This window comes from Filicampus tigris, chromosome 13, assembly GCF_054856515.1.
Source record: "Filicampus tigris isolate MCC_2025a chromosome 13, RoL_Ftig_1.0, whole genome shotgun sequence".
Taxonomy (NCBI): domain Eukaryota; kingdom Metazoa; phylum Chordata; class Actinopteri; order Syngnathiformes; family Syngnathidae; genus Filicampus; species Filicampus tigris.
This window is the reverse complement of record NC_141229.1, coordinates 22228459-22240047: the sequence shown is the minus strand read 5'-3', so window position 1 is coordinate 22240047 and position 11589 is coordinate 22228459. Positions and strand designations below refer to the sequence as shown.

Genomic DNA, 11589 nt, shown 5'->3' with positions numbered 1-11589 from the left:
AAACTTCAGCTACTTTACAGGGAGTGGTTTGTTCCTCATGTCTCTGTTTAAAAGTTTTGACCAACAGTGGAACCACGTGGGAGCATTTGTTCAAACGGCACAAAATGCAACTGATTGGCACATTATAAAAGAAGGGTTAGGAAAAAAGCTCCCACATCCATAGGTTGTAGATTGGTTCAAGACTTACAGGCTGTTAATGCAGCAGTCTTACAATGTATGCCATGTGTGCCTGATCCACATACACTATTAAATAATCTAAATCCGGATGCTGCTGTTTTCACAGTGGTTGACATTAGCAATGCATTCTTCTCTGTCCCTGTGGCAGAGGACAGTCAGTTTTGGTTTGCATTTACGTTTGAAGTAAGAAAGAACTTTCACCCAATTATTGCAGGGATGTTGTGAAAGCCCAACTATTTACTCTCAAGTAATGACAGCCAGCGTGGCCAAATTTAACCCTCCGGGGGTAAGTCAAATCATAGTGTATGTGGATGATGTACTGGTGGTGTCTGATTTGGATACTTGCAGAAAACGCACTGTTGCATTACTGAAATATTTGGCCAGCGAGTGCCATAAGGTTAGCAAAAATAAATTGCAATTGTGGAAACAGCAAGTGAAATATTTAGGCCACAATTTGAGCAAGGGGGGCAGAACAAATTTAGAGGATAGAAAATCGGCTATTTTGCAAGCACCGCGAACAAAGGTTACAAATTACAACATTACAAATTACTGTAGAGGATGGATTCCTAATTATGCGTAAATCTCCGCTCCTTTATCTAAAATAATGTACGAAAATGATCTAAAAATGTCATCACTGTTGAATTGGACAACGGAAGCTGAGAATGCTTTCTGTGAAATTAAGCGGATGCTGGTATCAAATACCACGCTAGCTCTGCCGGACTATTCAAAGCCGTTTATACAAATGGTTGATTGTAAAGGAGAATTTATGACATCTGTCGTCTCGCAAAAATATGGAGAAAAGTTAAGACCATTGCCTTACTTTTCTTCTAGACTTGACAATGTGGCTTGTGCACTTCCTCATCGTGTGAGGGCTGTGATTGCAGCACCACGCGCTGTGGGGTGCAGCTTCTCAAATGTAGTGTTTCAGCTGTTGACCTTAAAAGTTCCCCTTGTGGTGCCGGCTTTGCTTCTGCAGACAAATATGACGTTTTATCTCCAGCCAGACATTTGTCTTGCATGGCGATATTGTTGTCGCCAGCACACCTTACTTTGGAGAGATGCACGGTTTTGGATCCAGCCACACTGTTGCCACTTCCTGAGGATGGTGAATGTTTGCCATTAATGTTATACATTAATGGCCGCTGTCCCTGTGTGACCTATATCTTTGCTGCTGTAACACTGAAAATTTCCCCACTGTGGGATCAATAAAGGCCTTCTTATTCTTATTCTTAATACGATTGTCAGGAATTGGCAGAACAAACAACAAAATGTAGTTTGGATTTGAAAAATCAACCTTAACAAACTGGAATTGTCCTCTTTGTGGATGGTTCATCAAAGAAAAAATATTTTGGTAAAACACAAACAGGCTTCGCGGTCGTCTCACAGACAGCTGTGTTAAAAGCGGAACCACTTCCTTCCCATTTTTCAGCTCAGGCAGCTGAGCTGGTTGCGTTACCAGAGGCATGCAAGTAAATGAAAGAAAAAGCTGTTACAATTTATATTGACAGTCAGTATGTCTTTTGTACGTGTTATGTATTTGCACAATATTGGAAAAATAGAGGTGTGATAACGTCCACGGGAAAACCTGTCACACATGCTGAACTTTTGACAAACTTATTGAATGCTGTTCAGTTGCCACATCAGATTGCAATATGTAAGTGCGCACAACAGGCACTGACGACATCACATTAGGTATTGCGTTTGCAGACACAACAGCGAAAGAAGCAGCTACCAGGCCCTTTTTGGGTACTGCTGAATGTAAGCTACAAGACAACATTTTACAATATGACACTCTTGTGTGATATGCAACAACAAAGCCACATTGGATAATGAGGTTTTGTGTCAGCACAGATAAAAAGCCTATCCTGCCAAAAAAATATTTTCAAGTGGGCAGCAGTGTTGAGTCATGGGAATTCTCGTGTCTCTACTGGGGGGATGGTGTCCATGGTACAAAGGCATTATACGACCTATGGGTTTAACTTGTTTTCAAAAACTTTTTGTCAGGCTTGTTTGACCTGAGCTCGACATAATCCACAAGGAAATTTGCGTCCGAAGCGCGGTCAGTTTCCTCAAGCTACATATGTATTCCAGAGAATACATATGGATTTCATTGAACTTAACAAAAGTGAAGGGAAACATTATTGTTTGGTCATCATTGATGCCTTTTCAAAATGGGTAGAAATATTCCCGGCAAAACAACCTGATGCACTTAAAGTAGCTAAAGCATTATGTAAAGACATTATACCACGCTACGGCATCCCTGAAACTATATATAGTGATAACAGAACACATTTTGTTAATAGAATAATTGAAAAAATAGGGCATATGTTCCATATTAATTTAAAAAAACATTGCTCTTATCACCCACAAAGTGCAGGATTGATGGAAATAATGAATGGTACAATTAAGAACCGACTGAAAAAATGCATGGATGAAACATAGGCCGTGGACACAATGTGTACACCTGGTCAAGTTACACATCAATATTACAAGTACCGCAGGTCTCATGCCATTTGAAACATTGTTTGGCAGACCATATAAGTTACCTATATTTAGTACACAGTGGGGGTTGGATAATGAAGACAACCTAGCTGATTACATGCAAAAATCCTTGGAAAAAAAAGATGAATTGAAAGTGCCCGAAGACGACTGCTTCTTTCCAACAGGTTGATCTGGTTGTTCCAGGCAGCTGGGTACTGATCCGACAAAAGAAAGCATTGGCACTCTCCAAAGTGGGAAGGTCCTTGTCAGGTATTGCTAACCACGCCAACCGCTGTAAAAATTGCAGAAAGAAAAACGTGGATACATCTCACGCATTGTAAGAAGGTCATTTCGACTAAGTTGCCCACCAAAGGGGAAGGTGAGCAAAGTCTGACATAAGGTGGGTGCAGGTTTATAGTATCTGAAAACACCTGACGGCCAGTGAAGTATTTCAAGACACCCTACCTATTGTAGGGGTGGGTTTCTTAGTCAACATGCCTCTCCCTAGATATGTGAGAAATGGTGTTACATGTTATGTTGTGTCACATTTTGTCATTTTTGCGGCAACTGCTATCGTGTTGTACACATGGTTTCTCGGTGGCCTTTCCATGTTATATACGATAGGCACGCGTGATAATGGTACTAAATTCTCTACAGGGATTGCCGGCACAGAAACACCATTCATTATTTATACCATGACCGATTACGATGGCTTCGCCCGTACTAAGCGGTCACTTGGGGGGGCCGGGTTCAAACTCAGGCTTGGTAACGTACAATAAGGATCCTAAAAATAAAAACTTCTCTACTTGCACTCGAAATGATGTTGTCCCTGAAAAGGATTACCGTATTTTCCGGGCTGTAAACTGCACCGTTATATAAGCCGCACCCACTCTATTTTTAGAAAATTTTGGAAAAAAACTTAAATAAGCCGCGCCTATGTTGAAAACTTTTATATTTACTGCATTTACAGAACGATTATGAACTGTAAATTAGGGATGTGCGCGACTAGTCATTTAACCATTTAACTGTCTATGATTTATTTAACGTTTAGTATTTTACTAGTCGGTTAAACGCCGTATTAGTATCACGCAAATTGTTCCTCACGCCTTTGCCTCGGTAAACAAGCTGAGCACCAAGAGAAAGATTACTCCCCTACCCCCCGCCCACACGCACGCACGCATAGTAGGGGGCGGGGACACTAAGTTTAGGGAAGAAAAGTACATTCTGGAGATATCGAAGCTACCACGAAAAACAACGGCACCGTTTGGCAGTATTTTGATGAAGCAGATGACAAGGTCGTCTGTAGGCTTTGTAAACATAAACTCGCTTACAACCACTCTCCCGGAGCGATGAGAAACCACATCCAAAGTAAATCTCAATATGAACCAGCAGGTCGATGGCGGCAGGGCCAGGCAGACGAGCATGAGAGCATTTGTTCCAGCCAGGTGCTGTTATGCTCACCGCACAGCAAACATTACCCAACTAATTTGTAAAATGACGCGATATGCTGCCGCTTTCTTTTGTTGAGGGCAAACGGCTCGAAAAGTGCGTGGTGCCAAGTCACAAAACAATAACGCCCCAACTCGAGTGTAGCCATAACCAAATGAAAGAGGAGATACTATGAGCATTGAGCGGGTCAGCCATGTGGCCAATGCTATAACTACAGAGGGATGGACATCCATAGCCAAGGAATCTTACATGACTATGACGTGTATAACGTATGTGGACGAAGGACATCTCCACAGTTGTGTGCTTCATGCGCCTTGGAGCAAAGACACGCAGCTGAAAACTTGGCTGCTCTCCTGCGGAGTGTGATAGGTATGTGGGCACTAGAAAATAAAGCCGTCGCCTGTGTACATGATAATGCACCTAACATATGGCAAATGAGACCCCGCTGGACTGGGAGTCGATACCATTACTCATTACATTATTCATAATAAATGCCATGCATTGCATTGGCAAATGTATCAAAAATGTATTTCTCTTTCAATTGTTCACTTTTATTCAGTCAGTTGTTGTTACATAAATAGATTCAAATTAACAAACTGTCCTGAATGTTTGGGCTGAAATAGCCCCTGCTGTAAATACACAAAACATTTGCATTTTAAACTTTGAATTCATCCATCCATCCATCCATTATCGATACCGCTTATCCTCACAAGGGTCGCGGGGCGTGCTGAAGCCTATCCCAGCTATCTTCGGGCAGTAAGAGGGGGACACCTTGAATTGGTTGCCAGCTAATCGCAGGGCACACAGAGACAAACATCCGCACTAACAATCACACCTAGGGGCAATTTAGAGAGTCTAATCAACTTACGATGCATGTTTTTGGAATGTGGGAGGAAACCGGAGACCCGGAGGAAACCCATGCAGGCACGGGGAGAACATGCAAACTCCACACAGGGAAGCCGGAGCCGGGATCGAACCCACGACCTCTGAACTGTGAGGCGGACGTGCTAACCAGTCGGCCACCGTGCCACCCTTACTTTGAATTCAATGTATTAAATTTAAAGTTTTCTTGCTTATAGACTAGTCGACTAGTCGCAAATAAAATTTGAGACTAGTCGGCGGGCAAATTAGTCGAAAATCCCATCCCTACTGTAAATGTATATGTATGTACCTGAGCAGATTCTTTCCTAATAGTGCCTTTTTAACACTGCAGCAATGTTGCTGAATAAAACAGAAGAGAACCAAGAGAAAATAAACAGTACTTATCTTAATTTCACTGGCGGCCGTCGCTCCAGTTTGTCAGCTCATGTCCACCAGACTCCGCCATCTATTGTTCTACTACATTCTACATATGCAGCTGTCTTATGTTAATAAAGTCAGCCAATCCAACACACGACGTGCTGCCAACCGTACTAAATCAACAATAGCATTTCACATCGAAACAACAGAACAGACGTAACATCAGCCAATCGCATTCATTTGCACTTCAGGGACCTCTAGGAAAACATAAAATCAAAGCATTACAGCACCTAATGCAATAGCCTAGTGCATAGCGCCCTCGCCTGTTGAACTCCTCCACCTCCAGTCAAATCCAGTCAATGGGAAATGTATTGTATTGAATTGTACTGTCATTCCGGTTAGAGCGCCCTGAGCGGTGGAAGAAAAATCCACAGAATAGCCGCACCGGACTATAAACCACATGGCTCAAAACCTAGGAAAAGTCGTGGCCAATAGTCCGGAAAATACGGTATGTTATATGACTGCTTATGTGTAAAGATATTTAGCTAATTGTGTATCATGACCATAAATGTGTAATACCATTACCAAAAATGGGTAACACAATTACTCAATTACTTATCTGATCCATGTATCACTAATATACTGATTCACATAAAGCCATGATTATCCATATGCAATACAATAATCACTTGACTAACATATTGGCTAATATAAAGTCCTCCATATCCTTCATGGGTCATTCCAAAACTTCGTCCCACCCATCAAATTTTTAAATAATCCGCATACGAAATACTAAAATATGCTGTTTCTTTGTAAATGCACTTGAGACCAAATCTAAAAAAAAATAAAATAAAAGAATGCTTTAAAATAATTTTTAAAATACCATCAAAAATAGTTTGCCATTTTTCTCCTGTCCCACCCCCCTAATGACCAAATTTAAAAAAAATAAAATAAATGCATCTCAAATAAAACTGTTAAAATTAAATTTAAATTTCATTTTTTGTTGGGTATTATTTGTTTCATTGTGTCTCTTGTAACTGTGGCAACATTTGTTTTAATGAACACATTTCAAATTATTCATAGAACATGTGTCCCACAACATGCACTGTTATCATATCCATGGTAGAAGAAGAAATCACTGAATCACATAATATGCTTGACTTGACATCACAATTTTCCAAAAGAATGGGTAGAGCAAAGGTACGTCCTCTCTTCTATTTTTCATACTGTATTTTTATAACATATTTAGCCTTGATTGAATGTCTCACTGTACCTCATCCAACCCGGTTATGCATATGATCAGAATAAGAGTTTTTCTTTAGATATTTACATAAGTAAGTTTGTCCTCTTGGTCAGCAGTAGTGGCTAGCTAAACAGCTAAACATCTAATTGCTAGCAACAGAACATCCTTGAATGTTCTTTGTTCCTTCAGTAGCAGCTAGCTAAACAGCTAGAAAGCGAACGGCTAGAATGCGAACATTCGTCCACATTTGCAACCCTTTTACTGTTACAGCCTGGATTACGGAGATATCAATGACCACTCGGAAACAGATGCTTCTTCTTCAGCAGCTCAAGCGAGAATGTATCTACCCAATATTCATAAGAAGTACAAAAACACTTGGACACAAATGTTCCAACAATAATACAAAACAATATTTTTAGATTGACACTGACAAATTGGTCTATACTTACAGGAATAATTTCTAAAATAATAAACTAACATAATGTACTTAAATGTACCATCTTCAAATTTACCTACAATACATAAGAGCAGTATACGAACATATTATTTATATTTCTAAACTCTCTTATAGCTACCTTAAAGAATTTACAAAAACATTCAAACAAAGTACCAATAACTTCGATTACACACATCAGCAGTCGCAATGTACAAGCATGCACGTATCATGTGAGCCTCTTACTAACGGCTCGTGTCCACCTGTAATGGCCGCATTAAGCTGGAAAATCTAATGGAGCCTACAGACAAAAATACAACTTCCCAAGCATTCTAAACACAAACAGAGTTCGAAATGAACTTTCTACTACTATTAATGCTTATGCACTAAAACGCTTATTTTCATACCTGGATAAGTGAGATATCAATGACCACTCGGACACAGATGCTTCTTCTTCAGCAGCTCAAGCGAAAATGAAGCATAGCACCGAGGTCTCCCTCTTCATCCTTAGCAGACATAACTAGTCGATCACAGATGACATCTTGTATAGGTACATCAAAATGTTCTCAAATAATAATAACCATGTTAAACATGTTAAACATTTGAAACTCGTTTTTCACCTCTTTTTAAGTACAAACGTTTTAACGCTTTCATGACTTTCTAGTAGGTCTTTTTATTCATATTTATGAATTTACACTACCACTAAATACAACAATCTTCCACATTACCTGCAACCCTGTTGCTGTGATTAGTGACAGAGTTGCACTACATGAACAGGGTAGCTTTTCTTCTGCCCACTGAAAATGACGTCACAAATGCTGAGGGCTCAGAAAACAACCAATCATGGCTCAGCTTCAGAAAACAGGTGAGCTGTGATTGGTCGTTACCTGAGCCCTGAGGCACTGTGAGGTCATTTTCAATCGACAGAAGTGACACAATGGCCGCCCCCTGAGAGCTAGAAACGGGTGGATTTTTCTGCTTAAAGCGGAAGTCAACCCGGACAATTTTTTTCAAGAATATGTTCCCAACAGGCCCACTACTTGACAGGGCATTCTGATTAATTTTGCATTTGTGGAATATAAATTAAGCAGCAAAATCCACCCCGAGCGAAGATAACAATAATTGCAAAAGAAGAATGGCCAGATGGTCAAATGACCAAATAAGGTATTAATTTTCTTATTATTCATTTCTCCATTATTTATTTATCCATCCATCCATTATCTGAACCGCTTAAATTGAACCCTGAAATGCACTGGGAGCCAGTGAAGGGAGGCCAGAGTTGGCCTCAGATGTGCTCAATCTTCCGAGCTCCAGTTAGTAGGCGGGCAGCAGCTGTCATTACTGTCATGGTTGAGCATTCTGCCTGTCATGTTTTTTTATTTGTCTCCTCTCCCTCCTTCCTAGCGTCTGATTGAAGGAGGGGCATTCCCTGCAGCACCGCACCTGTTGCACATTACAATAAAGGGACTTTAAAAGGACCTCAACAACAGCAGGCTGTTGTCGGAATATTCTCTCTGCTCATGTACATAGCTCCACGTCATAGTTCTTCTTCGTTTTTGCCTTTGTGACTTCATTGTACCCACGCGAGTATTCGTTCTGCGTCGCTTTTTGTTGCTCCATATAGCATTTATTGTCATTGTTTTTCACGAATGTAAGTATTTGTTCCGTGTCGCTTCATGTTGATCGTTATAGCGTTTATTCATAGTTTATCCTTGCCTTTTGCAAGCGTTTTGTGTTTTGTTTCCCTGGCTGCTTTTTTGTCAGCGTCATTTGTTGGACTTTATAGCTATGTCTGTTTTCTATAATAAATTCAGTTTTTAATTCGAACTTTGTCTGTGTCTATGCTTTTCGGATCCTAACTCCATTAATTATCACAGGTTTACCTGTGACAAGAGCCATGTACTAAACCTAACAGGAATTCCGCCACTTTGATTTACTTTGGAGTTTGCCGCCATTTTTCGGGGCCTTTTGTATAGGTCATATTTGAACAAACTCCTCCTGGAGATTTTATCTGATCGTTTTCAAACTTTGCGTGTTTCATCTAAAAGATGTTCGGACAAAAGGTTACTGAAAGCTTTTTATTTCATTGCATGCTGTTGCAATGTTTGTAAAGAAAAATGATGCTGTTAGTGAGGGTCTAAACCTGGGTGAATACTCAGCAAACTTTGCACACACATAGACACATAGACAAAAATTATGTCAGCACTAAAATTCACCCGCTTAAACGAATCCATACTGATTTATGGGTTTTTTTGTGAATACTAAAGCCACAAATTGCCCCACCACACTTTGGGGCGTGTTTCTTTTTTTTTTTTTTTTTTCTCTCCATCTCAGACTGTCAACGTCATCAGAGGGAGGCTTGATATGTGTTGTTCCTTGTTTTGGTTTGTCACGTTCTGTTGTCACCTAGTGTCAGAAAGTCATTAATTGCGACTAGGGTTGCCAACTCCCTGAAAAATAAATAAGGGACACCTCAGCGACAGGGACGGCTGACCTGACTGCCTTCAACGAGGCATGGGCGTATCGATAACAAAATATCGATATTACTATCCAGAGTGCTCAATTTTAAGTATTGATCCTCAAGATTGAGTAGTGAAATTTGCAATTAATTAATATAATATATTGATTAATCTATAATTTAGAAGGTTGTATCCAATCAGAATATTCCCTGTGTTGCCAAGGCCAAAGAGCTTTCTGCCTTGGCAGAAACGTCATTGACTACTGCAGAGTAAAACACTGAGCAAGACATGTCATAGTTGAGGCTCAAAATGAGCTCACCTTTAATCAGTTCAGCAGAACATTTTCATATATTTGTCCCCTTACTCTTTACTATAGTTATAATTAAGTGTAGTATATCGACTGCCTATACAGTAAAAATCATGCATATCTGTTTGAACTTGTAGTTAATGTAAGGCTGCGTGTGTACTCTATGTCTATTATTCATCAATTTATTACTTTTATGTCTTAATAATTTATTTAACGTACTTGTCAATCTATCGTACTTGTTTATTCCACCTCAAAACTATTATATGTGGTTTGTCCATACAATGCTGACATTAATTGCACATTCCCATATTAACAGGGGGGTCACATATTTTGTTTTCATGGGTGACTCAGTACCAGGACCAAGTCGGTTCAGATCGGTCACGGATTTTGAGTCACGGATCGGATTGTGTTTCGGATCAGCAAAAAAAAAAAAAAAGGAAAAAGATTAGAACTTTGACTTCATTTATTTTATAAAACACTTTTGCCCAGTAAAAAAAAAACCCTAATGTCTAATATGGCCATTTTGGTTTTAATGACGCAATATAAGGCAGGATACCTTGGTATCTTATACACTGTACCACGTATAAAATAGGAATGAATGTTCTTATTTTACGTGTTGTAAAATTGTACTGTAAATCGTCATATAAATATATAAAAATAGCAGTTGATAAGAATGTTCTTATTTTATCCGCGGTACAGTGTATAACAATGTATTCTGCCAGACATTTTGAGCTGAATGTTTTCTTAAAATTATCTAATGAGCAAAAATGTTTTTATAAAATAAATGAAGTGAAGGTTTTATTTTATTTTTTTTACCTTAAATTGCAATTTAGGGCACCTTCCTTTACACATGGACAGCGCATTGCAAAATAATCTCCACAATATTGAAAAAGTTAAAAAAAAAAAAAAAGGAAGACAATTAAGAAACCGCTGTTAATTTACCAGCCAGGCACTTGTTGCTAGTAATAACAGCTGCTAACCACTCACGCCATAGACTTGTGCGGTATCATACAATTACAGCGTAATTAACTAGCGGGTTGTTAGCATCCTAAATTAGCGACTGAATATGACTTCGTGATGGCGTTGTGTTGATGTAGGTGGCAAACTGAAGACTTCAAAAACGGAAGTCAAGTTAGCTGTTACGCCACCACGGAGGTCAACTTAAAAGTAAAAGTCTACTAATGCTATTTATTGCATTTGCATCTATGACGCAATGTATTATTTGGTAAGGTTTATTTTGAAGTTAGCCTTTGCGGAGGTGGTGATTTCATTGAGTATGTTTGCAAAGTGCTCCCATATAGAGCAGGGGAGGGCCTAGGACCGATACCGTAAATTCTCATATAAAAAATAACAGTTGTTCATTAATTAGCTCCAAGTTTTACAGATTACTTTTTACTCTGACGATATTACGGGACAAAGTGTGTCCCTATATAACTCAATACGGGACATGTACTTGCATTCCTAAATACGGGACGATTCCGTTTTTCAAGGGACAGTTGACAACCCTAATTGCCACTAAAATTCATTTGCACATTCCTACTCCTGTCCATTTCAAACTGTGAAAACATAAAAGCGGGCGGCAACATATTTCGTTTTTATTAACATCAAGTGAGCTCCTATGAGGAAAAACCACAATCACCTCCACAAAATCAAAAATATTGTACTGATCGTTTTTTTTCTCTTTTTTTAAATTACCGGTTAGAGTGGACAATACCAGTAATGTGCATATGAATTTTAGTGACAATTGATCGTAGTTTTCAGACATTTAGCGATGCAAACGCTTTTTTATTTTCCCATTGGC

At 39.3% G+C, this 11589-nt stretch overlaps 1 long non-coding RNA gene across 1 annotated transcript; it reads right to left on the bottom strand.

Annotated features, from left to right (window-relative positions):
- Positions 1–1083: 1083 nt before the first annotated feature.
- Positions 1084–7798, bottom strand: LOC147137957 (uncharacterized). Its single transcript, XR_015089367.1, has 3 exons — positions 7751–7798; positions 7430–7542; positions 1084–2950 (listed from the first exon to the last, which is right to left on the bottom strand). It is a non-coding gene; the product is annotated as an uncharacterized LOC147137957 (long non-coding RNA).
- Positions 7799–11589: the final 3791 nt, after the last annotated feature.